The sequence below is a fragment of the Anser cygnoides genome, chromosome 1 (genome assembly GCF_040182565.1).
Source record: "Anser cygnoides isolate HZ-2024a breed goose chromosome 1, Taihu_goose_T2T_genome, whole genome shotgun sequence".
NCBI lineage: Eukaryota > Metazoa > Chordata > Aves > Anseriformes > Anatidae > Anser > Anser cygnoides.
Genome location: NC_089873.1, coordinates 57236057 through 57258763, shown reverse-complemented (window position 1 = coordinate 57258763; position 22707 = coordinate 57236057). Strand labels below are relative to the sequence as shown.

Genomic DNA, 22707 nt, shown 5'->3' with positions numbered 1-22707 from the left:
AAGTTCTGTGTCTAGGAGAGAGAGGCTGAAAGAATGTTTGTTTGGAAGCAATGATAATGAAAAGGTTAAATGATACCAGAAGTCACTGAGGCTTCCACACAGAGTGTTCCTTCCTCTAACTTATTCAGCAAAATTCCTCACTACCCCTCGCATGGTGCTCCCAGCTGTCCCAGCAATCTTTCACTCTTCTGGAAGCACTGGTTAACACAATATTTTCCTGCTCTGCTGCTTAAGGATGTATATCAAAAGGATAGCTTAATTTTCAAAAGGCTGTGATGCATAATGTGGAAATAGTGTTGCTTGTAAACTCACTACTAATACTTTGTCCAGCACATTTTTTTTGAACATGTTTTAAGCTGTCAACTTTTATTTGTGATTTGTGTGACAGTTATGTTTTTCCTTTGATCAAAATAAAAATATAGAGAAAAGAAAAGCACAGACAGGACAGATAAATCAATTCATATTTTTACTGGGACACATGGTTCCAAAATACATGATATTCTTTACTGAACCAGAATTTTAAAACCCACTGCAAATAGGGTTAAATTGGTAGGGTAATATTTAATTATTTCTACTCTTTCTTCTCTTGCCTGTCTGACTCATTACTGTCCTTTAATCTCTCCAGCAAGATAAAACTGGATAGCAGAGGTGGGTAAACATCTTAGCTTTCATATGACAAAACCGAGCTATGCGCATGGAAGTCTGATCAACAGAACTGAGTAGGAATTTTGTGATCAAACACTTTCTTATTAGGAAATGCAGATCTCAACATAGTCCAATAGGGACAGAAGAAAAGACAGGAAAACAAACAAACAAAAAAGGCATTTCCATAAGGTAAAAAATTCCTATTTAAAATTACTGGTACATTAACATTTCAATGTTTCATTTTGAAACAAGTCTTAATTTGCTAATTGTTTTGGTTAGAAATTTAACCTGAGATAATGATTTAGTAGCTACACACAACATCAAATTATATTTTGAAAATTAATAGCAAACATGCTATATTCAAGTTTAAAAATAATAATTATCAAAAATGAAACTTCATGATGCTATAAAGGAAAGTTTTGAGGAAAAAAAAAAAAAAGGAAAAAAGGAAGACTTTGTTTTACATAGCATTTAAAATGCTGTTTGTTTTCCTTAGCTTCAAGCAAGCAAGCAACCAACACAAAATCTTGTGAAATGTCTTGTGGCATGGAAAATTTTATTCTTGCCCAACGTTTGTTATCGATGAAACGTATCAAAAGAGCTTCTTGAAGGAAAATTAAGTCATTGCAAATTACTGGTAGATTAGATAGGATTTACTTTTCCTTGCTTGTACAAATACCATGTGGTGTCAATGAAAACTTCCATTTTAAGACTTCAAATTTTGTTGCTTAAAATCATTTGAATTGTATGGTCTGAGGTTTTTTATTTTATTTTATTTTATTTTATTTTATTTTATTTTATTTTATTTTATTTTATTTGTTGTTGTTGTTGTTTCTACTAGAAAATTAACTGCCTATGGAAATTAGATAAAATTGCAGGCAGTAACTGCTGGCTAGCTATGGTCAGAAATGTGAGCTCTTTGAGGAGGGGTAGTGGGTTACTTCTACTTCAATCTTTTTTTTCTGTTTTGTCTTCTGTCTTGAAACTCTGCTATCATTTTTTGGATACTGTGCAGGTTCCATTACAAAGAATGTACATCTCTGCTAAGCTGTGAGCTGAGGACATCAGTTGCAACCGCCAGCTGCCGCACAGCTAGACGGGCTCCTACTGCCCCAGTACCTTCCTTAGTGCAGGGGACGTTTTGAGACCATAAAGTGTGGTGCTAGGAAAGAAGACAGGGAGGATGGAACTTCCAATCTGATGCTGTCCTAGGTCAGTATAAGGAGCCAGATCTTAACGAAGCCTGAGGTTGATTTATAATAATATGATGACAACCTGTTGTTCACCCTGGATCAGGGTATGCAAAGATGGTAGTGAATAGATACCAAATTGTAAATTACAATCTGAAAAACTGTAATGGATAAAATAATCCATCACATTAGGCTCCCACAGAAACTACTCTGTTTTAGACCAGGTTGATTGAATTGAATTAAACAGAGCTAAACCGTATTTTGAAAACAATTCATGCTTTCATACATTCTGATTTTCTTCTTATAGGAAAAAGATATTAATCTATATTTTGAGAACATAGTGTGGGCTTTGCTGAGCTAATTCTGTACAGACCACACTGCACATTTTAATGAACTGCTAATGGGAATTCAGAGGCCTCAGTGTGTTCTGTGTTGAATTACCTTTCTGTTACTAGCATTTGGACAAGAGCTGAACTGTTTCAGGAGCAAGGGAGGCTTTGGTCTAAAGGAGATCTGTGCAGATCAAATCTATAATAGTATTATCTTTAAACTTAGAGTACCAGAGATAGATATAATTGCAGTGGCATTTGTGCTAGGCTCAGAACTTAAATTATCCCTTTCCATTAAAACATAAGGCCAGATTCTTTAGTGTTCTCTGGCTGCTTTGAGCTGTTCCTATAAGGCAATAAACCCTAAGACAAAGTTGACTGACTGATTAACCCAAATTTATAGGTGTATTTCACTGCTGTAAAGTCACAGTTAATCTGAATCATGATTTACAAATAGTTAGAGAAAACTGTCACAGCATTATAAATATTTAACAATGACAGAATCATTAAGCTCTCATAAACATGTTCCTAAGGGACACAAGCTGAAACGAAGAGGTTCAGGTCCAGTGGTTACCCTTCCATGGACTGTGGATCTAGTGTACATAAAATGTCTGACAAAGGCCCTGATATTCTCTGTTATTTCAGTACTTAATTGCTAAAGCCTGGAGATGGGGTGTGGTGGTAGAATATTTAGTTCATCCTCTTCTTTGTGTTACATCCCAAAGAAAGACACTCAGAATTTTCGAAGGTATCTTGCATGTTAAAACACTTCTAACCAAGATTCCAAAATAATAGCAGCTTCCAGAGATATTTTTCCTGGATGACCAGCTGCATCTTTTCCAAAAATCAGCAGTCCTAGAGGTTGTCCATAAGGCTGGGTTATATCTGTCAGCTGCCTTTTGCTCTGATATAGAATGCACTTATCTTGTCTCTCTGTTTACTTGTTTCTTTCAGAAAGGAAGTTGCCAGTGTTGCTTTAGATTCTATTTTAAACTGTAGATGAGGTCATAATGTTAGGCCATAATTCTTGGTATTGCTTTTTAGCCTAGCACTTCCATCTCTCACAAGTGACAAAATGGCTGTGTTTTTTGTTTTTGTTTTGTTTTGTTTTGTTTTTCCCTACTATGGCATACTTTGAATTCTGCAGGAATTCTGCAGAATAAGAATACGTTTGAGGGACTGACACTTTAGGCAGCTAACTGAGCCAGACTCTGTTGTGATTTGCATATCCAAGATCAGTCAAAAGGACTAGATGCAACTTACTTTGTTCCCTTACTCTGGGAAAGGGATTACACCATCCTGTGCTTTAGAACAATCTAGGGGAACTTTGATAGTCTAGAGCAGATGGTAGAAGAGATCAACAAGATAAAAGTATCCAGAATGCCACATTCACTGCCTCCAGCACATGGATTCAGAGATGGTGAAAGATGATGAAGGCTGATCTCTAGTGGGTGGCTCTTCCACCCACTAAGACTAAGGAATGAGGACTCTCTTGACTTGTAAGGTCTGAAATGCTGTAGAATACTCCAGAGGTGCCCTCACTGTTAGCTTCACCCACCAAACCCTACAGACACCATAAGTGTTCTTTTATTCCTTCTCCAGGTGCTCAGCTTTAAGCGTACACTCCACCCCTTTGATTTCAAGGCAGCCAAAATGGCCAAGAGTCTATGGAGTTTCCTGCTCTGCAGAATACAAGAGCAAATCAATAAATGCATCCTGAGACAGATGTGTTTTCTCAGCAAGTCACAAATAAGTCCTCTGCTGAATTTGTAAGTTTCATCTGTCTGTCTGTGAGTTTTTGAGATAGTCTCTGGTATTTATGTAATGTCTCAATTGTCTTCTTTACCTAATGCATTTCAAAGAAGGGATTTACATGTGCTTAAAAAATGGTATTATAGTTCTCTCCCTCTAAAATAAGCCATTAACTCATGACCAATAGGGCCCTGGGGGATGGGGACAGCGACAATAACATTTCAGATGAAGCAAGCATCATAAAACATCCATACACACGTCTATGTTGACGATGTCTACAGCATGAATGACCTGGTGGATATTTTTTCTGCAACATTTCCTTCAGTCCAAGCAACTAATGATACAAGACCTTGTTATGATCATGGCATGTAATGCTCTCATGAGTTTTGCTAATTTTCCTTTGCAAGGCATGGCCAGCAGACATCAATAATGGCATGTTAGTGACAGAATGAGCTTCCAGGAGATGAAGACCAAATGCCAAACCAAGTAGAGTCGAAAATAAAAAACAAACCAAAACCAACAAACAAATAAAATGCATATAAAGAAGGAAGAAGCAAGCAAGTTTTCCCAGATGAAAACTTCGGTATGTTTTGAATGTTGCTGTGCAGAAGTGAAAACAATGTGATGTAGTTTGTATTTGGAAAGGAGGTGTTCAGTGCATCATCTTATTTGATCACAGAACTACTTGAATGTTCTCTATCATGAGGAAGTTTTTCAGTATGCAAGTTTCCATCTTTCTACACTATTGATACTCCTTTGAAAATACTTCTTTTCTCAAAGAGCCCACTGTTCTCAAAAGACTTCTTTGTCAGAACAATGATTCTGAGAGATCAGTGTGGAATAAGTGTTGAGAGACTCTGATAGATGAGCACTAGTGAAACTTAGTTATGAAAATATGTGTATGTGAAAGAGGGTAAGCATTATTTTGCTGGTGGCTGGACAACACAAATGCAAAACTGTCCAGCTTGTCAGAACCACCAGTCACATAACTGAGTGGATATTCATTATAAACTGTTGCTGTGTTTAGAGTTCCTGATCTGTGTAGAAAGGCTTCAGAAAATATTGCTTTTTGAAGGAATGCTGATGCTATTTAGTATTCTGTAACTCACTACACTACTAGTCACATCTAGCAGGTCTTTTGGAGGGTCCTGGGCATGTAGGAAGTGAAAGAGCAAAGTGAAGTATGGTCCTATGGTCCCGTCTGTTAAATACATTTTGGAGTTGACATGGTCACTCCATGGTGCCAGAAAATGTCCTCAGACTTTCATGGGGACATGGATGCAGATGTCATCCAGCTCACAAGAACACTTTCAAGAAGAACTGATGGCAAATGTTCTGCAAGATTTTATTTTTATTTTTATTTTTATTTTTATTTTTATTTTTATTTTTATTTTTATTTGGAAATGCTAACTATTCATAAGATAAAGGTTTCAGAAAGTGGGTTAATTCAAAGGAGAGTTTATTTTTTAAACATGTGTGAAGTGTTCCCCTGGCCCCTTCCTGAGTAAACATTTAAAATTTCCATTTGATTTTTTGTTTTCTTTTCATTTAAGTTCCCTAATACAAAAATTAGAATTAGAGTGAAATGGTATAAATTTCACTGGTACTTTGCTTGCTGTGAAGGGAAAATAATTCCTTTTGTTTTGCATGAAATTTGAAGGTTAAGTCATTCAGGTTCAGTGTGGGCATGTTATTAAAATCACAGCTTTTCCTGTGTTTTGTGCCAGCAGAATGTTCTGACTTGGAAAACATAATTCAATGCACAAGTTCCATTCCCAGTGAAAAGAGTCCAACAGGGAACTAAATGTTCATGAGTATGTAGTCCCAGCACCGATGTCCTAATCTAAAATCTTGTATAACAATTCTATGTAGAGCCCAGGACTCCAAGCATCACTCTTCATGGATATTACATGCAACTTGTTTAATAAAGCAATATTTTGCAGAGATATATACCGATGTGTTTGGGAAAGCCATTGCAAAGGAGATGCTGGTTGGTGTGGCAATCTAAGCACTTTAAATTTTGCCCGTATATTGAAACATTGTGGCTGAGTAGAGTCTCCCTTCAACTCTTTGGTAAAAAAAAAAAAAATCTCGAAGAGTGGCTTTAATTCAGGCTTTGGTTATGCACTGTGGGATCCTCTGAAAACTTTGCCTTTTATTCCCAGCACTGCCAAGGATCAAACAAAATGGATGGTCAGCAGAACTCTGACTCCCATGAAATTTGCTGTTTCCTTTTCTTACATTTCCTAGCCTTCATCCTGCTTTGCATTCTTCTGTATAGAATAACGTTCTGCATCGCCTGTAATACCAAATGTGCCATTATTCTGTGAATGCTTTTTGTTGGTTAACTACTGGTCATATAACATGTATGAGAGAAATATGATAAATCACTGGGAGGGGAGGATGTAACATTGTCCCTTCCTCTTAACTAGTAAATCCACATCTATGAAAATATAATCTTTTCTTTTATGAAGATGGAAGAGATCACTCCAGAACAGTAAATCTCTTTGAAACAGTCATGGCATACCCATTATGGTGAGCAACATTCCTCAAGCTTTGGTTGTTGACATCGATTCCAAAAGAAGGTGTTATGTTGCCATGCAGCTTTCATCAAGGAGTGATATTTAGAAGGACAGTGGTTCTCAAAAAAATGCTTCAATGGCTACCTGTGAAGCCAAAAGTAACATACGCAGACCATACGTAGTTAAAATAAAGACACAGAGATTTATGTGGTGGCCCCATATACAGTTGTGGCCACAGGTCTTGTTTCAGTATAGTTCTCAATCAGAGTACAAAAGACTTTGGACTTCAGGACCTCTTCTGTTGGTAGGTGGCCTTGTATAACAAGGCTGGTACCTCTGTGTGATACCACAGTAGAAACTCATTACATTCACCTGTTGACCCCCTCTGAAGAAGTCTTAAAGGTGGTGGGTAGAGAACGGGGATGATCTCAGGACAAGAAACTAGCAGTTTGTTATGCCTGCTGGAAACAAAGTCACATTGTGGATTTGCACAGCCTGCTTGGTCTGCTTATTTGGAAGCTAAAGTTAGAAAGTGAAGGACAAGCAATGGCACTTCAGGTCTGGCAACAGCAACTTCATTATCTTTGCAGGAAGAGCCCAGAGAGAGGTGAAGAGAGCAAGACAAATCTGACGAGCAGAGGAACCATGAGAGCAGGCAAGGAGAAAGCAAGATAGCATGCAGACAGTTTGAGGAGGAGACAAGGTGCAGATAAGGAGCTGTATCTATCTAATAGATATTCTTCCCCTAATTCTAATGGAAATTCTATCTCCCAGAGCCTGTCAGTGGAAACCTAATCCACCTCCAAGGGATACGCAGCATTGCTCAAAGCAGAATCCAGATGACGACAAGGTCATTTTCATCTCATCAGCTTTAAAGCACAGTCTGGCACCTTCCTCCCCCTGTCTCTTTCCCTCACAAAAGCCAAGAAGGAGAGAATGAGTTGAATGACAGGTGACATTTGTAAATGCACAGCAGAATCCAGGGACAGCTCTCCTTCTGCCAAGGAGAGCTTAACTTTGGTTTTCTGTACTCCTGTAGTAGTAGTACTACCACTACAGTAATTACTTATTACTGCAGTAGTTACTTAGTAGTACTACTTACTCCTGTAGTTACTCCTGTAGTAGTAACTCCTGTAGTAGTTTCCCCTGTTTTTTTGTTTTGTTTTGTTTTGGGGGAGGGGAAGGAGGAAGGCCTCTGTAGGTAACCAATGAGTTGCAGTGAGCAAAAAAAAGTTGCTGGAAATACAAAGTTCAAAATGCTGGCAGGTGAGTTCTCTTTACCCATCTTCCGATAACATTGCCAATGGAAAGCACAAGGTATATTGCAACCTGGTCTTGATTCAGTGTTAACCCTGCTTTGAGGTTGGAATAGATGACTTCTGAAGTCCCTTCAAATTGAATAATGCTATGAATTATAGACCCTTTCTACTTGAGGGCCAAAACTCAACTTTATCTGCTTAGATAAATCATATGCTTGCCACATATGGCCATAAACCATTAATGCATAACATGTAATCAGTTGCTTCCACTTATTAATGACCACCAGGCTCAAACTCAGCCTCACATATCGAAGTAATAACCGGAGCGATGGAAGAGTACTTGGACTTGGCAACCTGGGTGTGGAGGAAAAGGATGGAATGTCACCCATTTTATTTAGATTGTTAATCAGAAACCACAGATCTGTAGCCACAACATCAATGGAGACATCTGTCTGTTTCTGGGAATCTACTGAGAAATAGTTCTTGCCACATGGTGAAAAAAACACTCAGTACTGTGAGGTGAGAATACTTTGTAGTTTTTGGAATTATCTTCTAAGATCCATCTTGGTAGGAGGATGAACATGTTCTAAGAGTCTGAGGAAATCCCTACATAATCACAGGTGCCCCAGAAGATTATGTCACCCGTCTAAGTGCCACCCTTGTTAAGATTGGATTGGGTTTTGTCTACATTTAAGTTAGAAGTACCCCATGTGTGGCATTGGAGGTCAGCTGTGGGTTTCATCCAGACATCGCCATTCTAGGACCCTGTGACAGAGCAGTGTTCTGGGGCTGAGTGAGTAGAACGAGGGTGTTCCTGAGGGCATCCATGCCACATCTGTTCCCTTTGCTAAACATCTGGAACAGCAGCTCCCAGGGAAACGTGGTTGTCAGGGGAAACACTGAAAGGAGATGAAGCAGTACTGAAGGGCTGGCAGCACTGCGTACCTGGCTTACCTCTGCCAAAGTCCTACTGGCTTATTGAGTAAGAGCAGAATAGGAATAATGGAGACCACTCCTTTGCAACTTGATAATCAGAGGATATTCCTGCTGGGTTTTTGCAGGGACTCTGAATCTCTCTGATAAGCATGCAGAGAGCTGATAGTCTATGGTGCCTTATAATCTGTCGTATCCAGAGCGCAGTTCTCTCTAAAGAAGTATGTGTGAATAGTGTGGCATCAAACTGACCTACTCACTCAGAAGAGTGATTGCAGTAATTTACACTTATGACTCTTTATCAATGTTAAAAGACTGAAATTGAAAGTATCAGTACTTCTGTCTTTAACTGTTCCTCTCCTCGGTGATTATTTTCATGCTCACACAAACAGCACGGAGGTCAGGGAGATCATTACCATACCTCACTTTTCATAGAGCTTTTGCTCTGAATCAAAACTCAAGACATCTCAGTTCACACAATATTCTCCACAATAAATGTCATTAGTGACCATAAACCAGAAATCCCCCCTGAACTCCCACAGTAATTGCCCACACAGTAATAAAGAGAGAGAGAGTTGTCAAAGTGTGTTCCACGCTTCCCCATGAGCTGTCTTTCTCTGAGTCCTTTTTTAGGTCCTCCCTTCAGTGGGTCGCTTGAGAATCCTCCCATCAAGCAGGATAACTAGTGACCTTCAGGACTGGGTGCACTCCTGGGATCCTTCCTCAGTATGCCCTGTCATGGCAGTCACATAAGGCTCATAAATGAGTCATGGGAGTCTGCTGTTTCTGGACTTTGCACAGCCCTGGCTCCTCTGAGCTTGTGGAGGGCAAACAAACACCGCTGCATTTTATTCCCTTAACCATTCCTTACAGAGGGCTCGTGTTTGTTTGGGTGGAAGTATATATAGCACTATTAACCATTCTGAGATGGAACAAGAGAGCTGCAAGTTTGACATCCTCTGCTAAAATATCTTGCCAAGAGCATTTTCTAAGGACAATATCAGTGATCTTCATATCCTTCTGTTGCCAGCTGGCTAGGCATCCAGTGGACTTATCTTACTTTTCAGAGGTGGGGTAGAGCCTCTTCCCCGAGAGCAGGCACCATGTACCACAAAGAGCTAACTCCCAGCTCAGAAGTGAACAGAAACTTCAAAGAAACAGGAGACATGGGAAGAAAATTTATAGGAGCATTAGTACAGAGCACAGGGGATTGTGGGACCATCACTGCTGTGTTATTGCAAACAGGGCATATTAGCATTTATTAATTTGGTTACTTAGCATCCCAAAAGGTGCAGCCAGGGGGATGGGTTATGTCTCCCTGTGGAGAGTGGTGCTCAGCCCAGAAACAAGTACACTGCCTGAGTCAAATGCTCCAGTGCTGCTCTCACTTGCATCAGCTGCAGCCAGCTCAGCAGCATGTGGGAGGCTGAGTGCTCTGCCCCAGCTCCTCTGCACCCCTTTCTCTGCCTATTCCCACAGCATGGAAGGAAGTTTCAGGGACATATCCCCAGCTGTGCAAGAAGACTACATTACCTCTCCAAGCTGATTTCAGGTCACGCCTCTACAGCGGTGGAAAAAGCTGGATCCAGAGCCAAGAATCTGTCTATCAGTCTGCTTTGAAAGGCGGGATAGCAGGCTGGATATCTCAACTGTCTGCTCCTCTCAGAAAAGTCTCATATTCCTCTGAGAGTGATCAGCTTAGCTAATAAGAACAGAAACACAACTGTAATTAATAGAAATCACAGCTTAGAAAAAGATCCAAAGAGTGAGCCATGCTGATAGCTTATAACTTAGAAGACTCATCAACACTTAATTAACAACGGAAGCATTGCAAAGTTAAGTATATTTACAGCTGCAAGAGGCAGTGTCACTGCAAACCATGTCCTATCTAAATTCACTCCCACTTATAGTGGTAGCATTGAGATGTTTCATGAGAGAGGTGTGAATTAATCCACCCTAGCACATGCCCCAATCCCATATCCCATACATTTAATTATATTGCATAAATATACATGAAAGGTGACATTTAAGATACTGCATTCTGTTGTTATGGTAACTGATATTCTAAAAAATTATGATAAAAAATAAGCAAAGGAAAGCTATCTAAGAATAAATGCATTATGTTGTTATAGCAACCTTTTAATTCTAAAGGGGTTGGAATTGCATTTGTGATAAGTATTGCTGGGAGCCTGCTCCCATGTGCTATTGGGGTCTTTCCTTCCCAATCATGTGCTAGAGAAAATCATGTCATACTATATACTAATATATACTATATATATTGCCCAAAGCTTAGCTCTCTTGAAATTATAGGGTATATTTCGTGTAAGACAATCAGTAAACGTAGAGCAAATATGATGGTTTTAACTCAGTCTTGTCAATTTACAGGTTTGCTGTTCTTTAACATTTGTTATACTTTCAAACTGTTTTTCTGTCTGTATCTCTGTGTGGTTTTTTTTTTTTTTTTTTTTTTGAAATAGGCTCACATGCAGGGCCCACAAGATTTGTATTAAAATGATGAGATTCCCCTGGGAAAAAAAGTAAGTATATGTATTTTCCTCAGTCTTCTTTTACCTACACCCAAGTGTCAATCAGTTTATGTCACTTTTTCCCTCATTATATCATCCATCTCTCCTGTTTGTTTCTTTTTACTTCCATTCTCCTGGAGTTGTACTCAACCTGAGATAATAAGCAATTTTGCACCTGGCAGGGGTGAAGCTGAATTTACAGGAATCTTGAGCTCTAAAGGGCTATCATAGATCTGTTAACAAATCTGGCCTCTTTGCTGATTTCACTCAGCAAGCACAAGAAAACAGAATGGAGAAAATGCAGTGCTGAGAAGAGATATGTGTGAGAACGGAACTGAGCCAGTAATTGCACTTAAATATATAATGAGACTTCAGCCACTGTGTATAAGAATACTCTGAAAACACTCCATTAACAGAGAAGTGTTTAAAAAAAATCCTTGCTCCTCAGTCACAAGCCCCAGGACCAATATATTTTTTGCTTACTTGCCACCTAGAATAACTTCATCATCCTGTAAAGCTGCTGTGAGAGGAAAATTTGGACACAGTGCCTTCTCTTGCTCCACTTGCCTGTTGGGCATGGGTGTATTGGGAGGGTGGGGAGCAAGCAGGATTGTTGCTTCCTGTTCACTCTGCCCTACACCCCGATGACCCAGACATACTTAAGCAGTACTATCTTTTTCCTTTTAGCTGGGACAATATTTATTTCTGCCTCCTACTGACATTTCAGAAAACTGGTTATTCTATACAGACAAGTGCTTGCTTCAAAGCTGCAGCCTTTCTTCTTGCTGTTGGTGATGGGGAAGACTATTCACCACCCTAGGGCAGATGGCAGCTAATGAAGATGCATTACAGAACTAGCTCTTCCAGGCTGGTGGACCACCTGGGAGCAGAGGTGCAGTAGAAATACAGCATGCACCAGCTATAACCTGCTTTTGTTAAAAAAAAATGAAGCTAATTCTGGTTCAGGAAGTCATGAGAGGAACATGGGCAATTGCAACAGGGGAAGGTGGGTGGTAAGTTATATAAGGGGACATCGGATGGGTAAAGTAGCTTCAGGCTTATTGTAAAGATATGCTTACAGCTAAAGCTTCAAAGATGTGGAAGGGTGCTCTAGACCTCTGGGGTTGCAAACTGTGACACCACAAGGACTTAGCCAACACTAAGTGTGGGATTAACCTCCTTCTTGCAGGCATGTGTAATGCAAACTATGTCTTTCTTCCTGCTCATCTTAGAACCTTGTTCACCAACAGGGCAAGACATCTCCAGAGATGCTCATCTCTCTGCACTGCTGAGAAAATGGAGAGAACTAGGAAAGACATTCTGTTCTTTCTGGACATCTAAAATTAGCTGGATAGGAACTAAACAGTAAAATTTAAATAGTGAGCATAGCCTGTGTGGGCCTCACTAGAAGGTGCTCAGCTGGAGAAATAGAACAGTTTACAGTGGAAAGTTGTGACCCTTGGGTCCCAAAATCTTCAGTGGAAAACACTGGAACCACACCTTTGTTGGATCCAGGTGCAAATCATCTTCAAGACACCTATGTCTGTCCTGTGGGTTTCAGAGCGTCTATGAAGTTCTGCAGGGTACCTGTACTGCACACACATTATGCACATTTAGTTCAGGGGCACAAAAAAGATCACTAGGGCTGTTTGTAATAGCCCAGGCTGTGCCTTAGATGCTGTCCCAGCAAAGGATTAACGAGGATAATGATCCAGCCTCAGGACACATTGCAAAAATTAAAAACCAGAAGAGAAAAAATTTATAAATTTTTAGAAAAAAAAACAGAACTGAATTTTTTCATTTGTAGTGATCTGTCCTCCTGCCTTGGTTTTTTCCATAAACACAGACATTTCTGTGGGAAAAGTTCATTTCTCATCAAATCTGAAGGTGGGGGGCAGATACATGTTCAGATTTCATTTATTTGTCAATAGTGACAGTGTTTGTTTTGGTTTGGGAAGTAGTTCACTTTTTCTCAGTAAAAACCTCAAACAATGATACTCAGTCCAGGTTTGTTCATTTTCTATCAGAAAATATACAGGTAAAAATACATTTTCCAATCAGCCTTCATTCTTGCTGCTACATCTTGATGGCTATTGTTTATTGACTTTTGTACAAGCTCCTGTGTACAATCATGACAACAGTGATTTCCATCTTCCCAGTTTTTTCTTCTCCTGTCCTTCCCCTCATTTTTCCTGTATCACCCAACATATCCTTCAATGCCCCTCTACCCAGTGGTGATGACTTTGCCTTGTAATGTTGTTTTATTTTTTTATTGTTTTTTAACCTCAAGTTTCCAAAGCTGCCCTCTAACCATCACTCTAGGTGGTGGTATGTTTTTCCTGGGGGACCACTGGCATATTTGCCAACCCCTTGTAGAGTTACTAGAAACCATTTTAGTTTCCTGCCCATGTTTAGTCAAATGCCCATATTTAGGCAGCTTAATCCCTTCTCAAATTCAGCACAATTATATCACTCCCTTTACAGAAATGGATATATGCATTTCAAAATGCCCATCCTTTGTACAAATTGTTCCTTTGTAGGAATAATCCTACCCCATTTCAGAGCTTCATTATGTGCTGGTTCATTCTAGTGACTGTATTAATGTAACAATTGCATAAGAAATATGACATTCACAACCAAATATAAGTAAATTATTACTGACACCAAGTACAGGACTCGTCAGTAAGAGGGTGATGGAAGCACTGTCACTGTTTCAACCACTTGGCATCCATCCGCAACAAGTAGAAAACAGGTGCATAAATGTGCTCGCTACACTGAGCCTAGCTCCAAGATCTAGAGAGATTTCACTAGAGAAGAGAGGGATCCTTCTTTTCCTCCTATTCCTTTGCACAGACAGCTAAGTCTGCGTATACTCTTGTTTGGAAATGTAAAGGTAGCTTAATGGTTAAGTGATAGGAGCACCGTTTCCGTTTCTGCTTGTTTTCTGAGATCTTGAAATGCCTCTGTAGAGCAGTCTCTACTCTCAGAGCCACTGAATATATTAAATTCCAACAAGACACCTCTTTTCTCTAATCAGAACTGAAAGACTGGTTTCAGAAAACAAATGGGATATTATTTTGTCATAATGGGGTTTCATATTCATATCGCTAGGTCTGAAATGCATTGCAACAACAACAACAACAGAAAGGTAAGATAAAGAAAAAAAGTCTGTCCTAAATGGTTAATGATCCTCAGCAAGCAATCTGTCCAAAGAAGGAAAGATTTCTTTGCCAGTCTGACAACTGATCTATAATCTTGTTCTACTTGGTTAGTGTTCCCATCCCCTCCCAACAATGCCTCGCAGGGCTTCTAGGAAACTTCACAGAAACAACAAATTCTCTCACTGCCACTCCCACCCCAGCAATTTTCAAGGCAGAATTTAGCTGATCACCCCTTGTGCAGACTGCTAATGCCTTCCAGGAACAAGTCCAGCTTTTCCAAAATCCAGATCATAAGCTAAATGCATCCTCAGCTAAAGTCCAGGAGCAGGAGGGACAGATTTACTGCTGAAGTACAGGGACATACGAAGGGTCTTGGGAAACCCCAGTCTGTCTCCTGACCATTATTCAGAACATCCTTCATGTTGCAGTAACTTGGCCCAGCTGCTGCTGCTCATTCATCAGTTGGGTCATTTCCAATTCCAATCTATTCCTGACATGAGTCATTTCTTCTATAAATTTACTTTTGCTAATTCTTCTGACCTTTTATATTGCTCCCTGAAAGAGTCTTGGGAGTGTAGGACCCACTGTGGAGTTACCGCACCCATGAAATATCCCTCTGTGCAGTGGTGACAGTTCTCTGGAATAGTGATATGACTTCGGGATGATTGAGAATGGATGAAGGAGAACAGATCAGAGGAATGACTTGCTATTAGAAGGCAATGGACAGCCTATTTTGTTCAAAGTCCTCCTATTATGTAGTTTCAGTCACTAGTGGTAGAAGAAATACCATTAGGATTGCCCAGTGCTGGTGACAAGGATGTGTGACTAGCCCTGCAGGTCCTGCTGAGGGGTGAAGTGCCAGCCAGGATGTATGTCAGATCAGCATGGAAAGGAAGTGCTGTGACATTCAGACTGGAGCAGCTATGTCACAGAAGCTTATATAAATGTTCTGGATTAGGGCAAAGATTTGCATAACGCAACAAGAGATTTAATCAGAATTGACATTTTCTGGTATAATTGAATGACAATGGAGGCAACTGCTGCTACCAGCAGTGGAGTCAAGTCCAAACCAAAGGTATATCTGTGGTGGATTTCCATAGCTGACTGTTCAAGCTCCCACACTTCCTTTCTCTGGAAGAGTGAGGGGTATGTCGGGGGAAGGATCACGTTCTATGTGTCCAATTTCTCATGTTCTTTCCATCACAGGGCAATACTGGAGACAGGATCCTGTGCCAGACAGATCTGTTTCAACGCAGCAGTTCTTCTAATTACCAGGTTCATCAGCTGTCCCAGAAGAGGGTTCGTTGCAACAGACTTAGAAAATATCGCTTAATTGTGATGAGAACATAGGCCTTCAAGGCACCTGAAGTTGCACAACTCACTAGTAATGAAAATCAGTCATAAAGCTTTTCATGACTCCCTCCCCCCAGCATCAACTCAGTAGGCAAAGTTCTGCTGGCATTTTTATTTTTTTTTAAACATAGGTTGCAGCTGTGACCTAGCCTCCTGCTCCAATACATAGGTTCTCAGACTGCACCCATGGAGCACGTGGGACTGGTTGCCAACAGCAGCTGCCTCCTCACATGGTTCTGGCTCCTTCTCTTCATTTCCAGCAGCTACAGATGAGTTAGAAATAGTTACAAATGCATTTAAGTGCTCTCATAATGGTACTTTCCCATATAGGCAATTACTATCATTGGCACAGGGATGTAATATATCTCAGTGAATAGAAAAGGCACTAGCTATACACTTGTGGATTGTAGTGCTGATGGTCCACAAAAGCTCTATATTAAAAAAATTAAAATTAAAAATCTCAGTATTAATGCAAAGAATCCCCTCTTTTAAGGACATCATAATTAGTTGGCAATGCTTAATCTTCTCAGGTCACTGACTCCTATCAGTGCAAATACCCTTTGGGTTTCTGGATGTCAGACAAACCTAATAAAGGCTTTAGGTTCATTAATTCTCATGCTAATAATGTTTTTAATTTGTTGTATTCTTCTCATGACTAGTATTTGGCTTTTAAAGCTGCAAGCACAATGTCTGCCTTTAAGGAGTGTTCTATCTGGGAAAAAAAAAGCGAAAAAAAAAGCTGGTAATTGCATGATTTGTAGATCAGCTTCACTTACTTAGAAAGAGAACAAAAGAGAAATGATTGTTCTTTCTGGTAATTCCACAAAATCAGGAAAGATTTTCGAGGCAACCTGCATGCTCTTTTTCTCAGACATGACTTCTGAGACTGTACATGCTTCACTCATATATACGACTTATACGACATATATACGACTTAATGCAAATCTTTCACGTGAAAGGACTTCTCTTGCCTCACTGGCAACATAACTATACTTGAACTAGCACCAAAATTCATCTGAGAGATGTTAAGCACCACTTAAAGAATAACCTGTTCAAAAACACAAACATGATCTCAAATCTTTTTTATGCTGACATTTCTTTACCCTGAATCCAGCTTCCCTTGGAAGGTCTAGGACAACCTCACAGCCTACATCATCTGTCAGTAGTTCCAACAAATCTCTGTGTAGGACAAGAATTGCCATGATGTAGGAATATCATAGCCACTCCAGTTCCTTTGGCTCTTTCTGAATCCTTCATGGTGAGGAGGCATGCTGCAGGAATTGGAAGTAAATCAGCATCTCTGAGAACTGGATCCACAACACTGAAGGGCTGCCAGCAAACACAGGGGAAGATGGGTTAGCCATGGGTGAAAGGGTAGTGAATATTAACCTTATTTAATGTTGTATTTTTGTTGTTGGGAACAAGAACTGCCAATAGAGGCTAAAGGCAATCAATGATTTCTAGACTGAAAGAACAATCATGTTTTAAATGTCACTTTTCAGCAAACATGGATTATAGAGTAACCAGATTTCACCACTGAAAGGAAAACAAAATCATAGGATGATTTATTCTCTATTGTTGTTGGTCTTCCTGCTGACCTTTACAAGCAGAGGTAAAACCTTTTCTTCAATGCAATCAGTGGTCCTTCACTGCAGCTCTGAACAGAGACAGTCTGTCATGCAGTGGAGTTGCAAAACTCTCCTCAAGACCATGCCTCCCTGCCAAATCTGATTGTATGGATAGCTGAAAAAGATGTTACAGCCTTTCCTCAAAACAAACAAAAAGAGAGAGAGAGAGAGAGAGAGAGAGAATAAGAATATTTTCCTCTCACACCAGGCCTAAGCCAGTCAGTGCAGTCTGCAATTAAATCTCCAAGGACATCAGAGTTATTGTCAACTAGTGCAGCTCTCCAGACTGAGACTGCTGGAATAGACCAAAGAACCCTAGATGTTGATCATAACACAGGCTTGCCAAAGCAAGGGTATTTAGCATGGAGCAGCATCCTTAGCATAGTCCAGATGGCTCTTTGAAGAGCTTTTATTACGCTTTGTTCGACTGCAACAACAGCTCTCAATAGCATTTTTGTTTTGTTTTGTTATCAGGCTCTGGAGAGCAGGAAGCACATGTTTCTGCTGTGTTCCTCATATATACAGTTCAACTACCACCCCGTCACCCTCTTGTTCCCCATGCAATGTGCTAAACACACTATTAACAGATGGCTATTACAGGATCAGAGAAAAATAGCTCCAGAGTTCAGCAGCCCTAAGGGGTAGCAAATGGTCCCAGCAGGAAAATGTCAATTGAGCTTTATTTTCCTGGTGTGGCCAGGCTCTTTTCAGCCTACAAGTGAACTGCAGTCTCAGCAAATGCACAGTCTCGTCGCAGCAGGGGCCATTCTGATTTTACTCAGAATCTGGGTTTGCATCATCATGGCTACAAAAGAAGCAGTAGCATGTTATTCTGGCAGTTCTGAACACACAGACACACAAACAAACCAGGCAAAGTTTTAATGTGCATACCTTGGGGGCTTTATGCTCTGCTCCACTGGAGTTCCTTGACAAATCTAGAAATGGGTCCTGCCACTAGCCACAGACTGATAGAGCAATAAATCTCTGCATTTACTGTTATCCAAAGTAGCACTCAAGTCAGACAATACAAATATTCCTACATCATTAGGATCCTCCCTTTGATTCCTTCAAGAACACAGACAACCTTTGCTTGATTTGTGCACTGGAGTTGCCCACGATCTGTCCTTTCCAAATTTTTGAGCCTCCTAATAATTCAGGACATATTTCAGAAATCAGGTGATACCTATTTGCTTGGGGACAGCAGTGCAGGATGCAGGAAAAGGAAAAGGATAAGCCAGATGGAATTATTTAGGGCCACATTTGAACTTTGAGACACCATTTGAGTAATATCAATATAAGCTGTAAATCTCTTTCCCAAATACCTGTTACAGATAGCTGTCAGAGTAGCTTACAGTATGTTGCTTTACCACTTGTTTGCACATCTGTCGTTCCTTGATGTGTTTTCCTAACATTTGTCATTTCCTCGTAGCCCAGTTTTATAAACAGGAAAATTAGGAAGAGCAAGAGGCTTGAGAAACTTCCTAGCAAACAGGGCAACTGTCCGGGAGATGGTACAAAGCAGACACCATATATTTTTATTACCCTTTTTTCTTCAAGCTGAGTAAGAAGTAAAAATATATTCAGAACTAAAACCATTTTGCCATCTTAAACAATAAGCACAAGTGTTACATGCCCAGTCTGAAAAGTATTCTGTGTATTTTGAAAACCCTTCTCACACTTTTAATCCTATTCAAGTCAGGAACTTTTAAAATTGCTGTATGTATTTGAGAAACAAGTGTTTCAGCTGTTTTCACAGGGTATCTCGCTCAGTTGTGTCTGATGATTTCTGTATGAAAATATACAATAAAGTATTTCCAAATTTATTGTTACTCAGGTTCTTTTTTTAAATAGTGTAACATGTTGCCCCAGATAAATTTTGAGCAATTATATTCTGCCTGGATATTTTTTTCCACAACTGCAATTATATACAACCCTATATTACCAAATTAACACTACTGAACATGTCACACCAACATAAATTGGCATGAGCTGTAGAGTTTAAACGAAGACAGATCTGGAATGGTCAAAACTTGATAGAATATCAGAAGGACTTCTGCAAACCAAGAGTTGTGACACAAAAGAAAAACACCCAGCTTCATATAAAAAGAGCAAAATTGAAAAGACCAGTAATGACTATCACGTCTTCTTTGACACCACTGATGTATTACAAAAGGCTAACTTCTACAAATTAAAACTCAGAAAATTATGTGATGTTGGCAGCGTCTCAAATGAGCTTTCAAAACATGGGTCTGAATAAACATGGGATTTATTTATTTGACACCTTCAGCCCTAGCATGTTTCAGAAATACAGTGCAACTGACTAATTTGCCCAATATATGCAAGCAGAGATACTCTCAAGCAAAGTAATTGCAGAGATACTTGTATTAATAGCTACACAAGCAGAATATTCTGTCCTTTTCCTTCAAAAGCCTGTTCCCCTAGACTATTACTCAAAAAAAGAATGAAACCGTCTGTGGCCACTAACAACATAATTAATAAAAACCAAATTAGTTTCCTACCTGAAAAATGAACTATGGACAACATTTTCACCTTACAGATACCATTAACAAAAGTGTTAACCTCCTCCCGCCCTCAAAAAATTAAGAAATTATTTCCCCTTCACAGACTTTCTTAAATAGACTCCATCTGGTCCTTCTTACTGATAGAAAGTCAAACTATTGGGCAGAGCTTGTATCATGTTTGAATGCAATAGTAGATGAAGCAAATAAGATAAAAATGGAAATGTAAAAGCTTATATGAAATTTAATGTGAACATGGAATTTCTACTTAATTTTCTTTGATCTAGCTATGAACAACTTGCTAGCTGTCCTGGAAAAACTCCCATCTTTAAATCAAATTTCTGTCACGTGCTCTCAAGTACAATAACCCTTCTCAGAGCCCATCCTCATGATAATTCAATCGTAGTTTGGAAATAGGACCAATTTCTTTCCTGTATGGTTTCTGGAGGAAACAATTTATATATTCTTAAGTCCTCAGTGAAAACAGAAAGTTTCAGGCTAGCACTAAACTACTAGAACATTTGCACTTTTGAACAGAACTGATTCACTTTCCTGAGATACTGAACATATGGAAGGAGTTGTTCAGGTTCCCACATCAAGGAGAACAGCATATATTTTCTTTATTTCAAAACTCTAGGGCAGGACCCTCTGCCTGGCAGTGCTGTATTTACTCTAAACATACCCTAGACAACATTGTATTTTTATTTTTATTTTTATTTTTATTTTTATTTTTATTTTTATTTTTATTTTTATTTTTATTTTTATTTGTTTTTGTTTTTGTTTTTGTTTTTGTTTTTGTTTTTGTTTTTGTTTTTGTTTTTAGTCTCAATTTTTAGCCTTCCAAAGTCACATGCAAAGTCTCACAGCAATTGATCTTTGGGCATCACTGGTTTGGAGTAACAAGGGTTACATCCAAATGAGACGTTACTTGTCTGCTTCCACAACAGCATTGCACAGTGGGTCAGTGTATCAACAACCCTGAAAGACACTCTGTATGCCCAGACAACATACAAAAATGCAAGTCTTTGGGAAGAGCCCATTAAACACTATAAAAGACTGTAGGATGCCACAGATCTCCATGCAGACCTATAACACTAGTAGACCTCTGTGTGCTATAATATACAAATGTAAGGCACGCACTTGCCAAACAGACTCAGTGGTCATAAACTACAGATGGAAAATGAGAGACATAATGCATAGCTAGAACCCAGAGGCAGCAAGCCATATAAATTCAGGGAAAAAAAAAAGGAAGAGGTATAATTCCTCAGACTGGTGGACAATAAGTGAAAAAATTCTCATCAAAAATCTGCGAAGAGGATTTGTTGAACCTTGAGGGAAACAGAAAGGAGGTAAAAAGTGCTAATGCAGAGACATACTATTGCTTGTAATCAGAAGGATATGAAGGATTAAAGTGGGTTGGCTGGCCATGTTAGAAGAACCACATTACCCACACCCTTGATAGCTCCCTCAGGGACCAACACCCTTTTAGGCTTTGACAAGAGTGTGTGTGTGCATGCAAGAGCACTGTGACACCACTATTTCATGTAACAGCAGCCAGAACTGTGAAGCTGCCAATGGACCTGGTGGAATCTTGGGCACGTTTCTGTCTTCAGGTCACTTTTTTTTTTTCACCGTGGCATGTAGCAGTGATTCATAGGGGTCCACGAGGTAAAGGGAATGTCCCATATTAGAAACCCATTTTAAACCGATTCCCAATGAAAGTACGGTTAATACGATCATTTGCTTTATGGGTGCATGCCTCCATGCTGTTGCTTCTCCCCTGACACTTAGGACTCGTCAGTGGACATAGCTGCATTTTAGAGAAGGATTGAGATTTTGAGGGCAACTGAGGGAGTGAGACCCAAATATAAGTTTTTCTCAGCTGCGTGTTGCCTTCTCTGTTAACGCGAAGGATGTCATGTGTATGACACATGCAGACAGAGATCAGCTCCAAGTAGTCATCACACTCAGATGTCCAAATCACCCAAGAGTTGCTGGCAGCAGCACCATTCTTGGAGAGATTGCTCACTGTAAACTCTGTGAAGCTTTGGGATTGTTACCTCTTCCCCCAGTAGACCAAACAATGTGGAGGTAAAGCGTTTGCAAATCCTTCCAGTATTAGCCCTGAGAAACTTGCCTCAGGTTAGTTTCTTTGTGGACAGAGGTTCTCAGAAAAGCCACCTTTTCAGGTGCTTCTGTCTTGCACCCTGATGAAAGCAAACAGGACAAAGAGATAAGAAGACGGGATGAAAAAGCAGTGATTGCCCTGCTTCACCCAGGACATAGTTGCTGGACCAACAATCTGACCCGCAATAGGTTGCCAACCAGAGTGAGGCATGTGGCTGCATTAACACTGAGCACACCTGTCATCTCAAAGGGCCATTTTGGAAAGGTACCGATTGCTGTTATTACCTGAAACCACTGCAGCACAAGTACACATCACAGATAGATTAACACCTTTATTTGCTGTCATTTGGCCTTGCCTACTACCACTTCTGGATTTCACATTGACCAGGATGGCATTCTGATGTGAGTTAGTAGTCTGAAGGGATGGGAAACATAGCCCTCAGACTGACTAGTAATTAGCAAGGAACTCCCACTGTAACAGAAAAGATGAGAACAATATCTTGAGAACATTATTCTCCAGGACTGTCAGTCCAGAGCCTTTCATCAGCACCTAAATTCAGCCCATTTTCCTTTTTTAAAGTACAGTTACAGTCTGAAAAGTGACTCTGTAAAATGAATTCTTAGCCTTCCCTATTTATTCCCTCTCAGTGACTTCCATACCAAACACGCTTCATTTAAAACTCAAAACTAAGGCTTTCACCTGCCAGCAAATACAAGTTCAAAGCAATTTCTCACAATCAAGTTATGTTCTTTCTGTTTCATAC

The 22707-nt window shown here is 39.7% G+C and overlaps 1 long non-coding RNA gene across 1 annotated transcript; it reads left to right on the top strand.

Moving 5' to 3' along the window:
- The first annotated feature begins 1158 nt into the window (after positions 1-1158).
- LOC136790831 (uncharacterized) lies at positions 1159-15650 on the top strand. The gene is made up of 4 exons (XR_010831545.1): positions 1159-1857; positions 3767-3933; positions 11108-11167; positions 15523-15650. It is a non-coding gene; the product is annotated as an uncharacterized lncRNA (long non-coding RNA).
- Positions 15651-22707: the final 7057 nt, after the last annotated feature.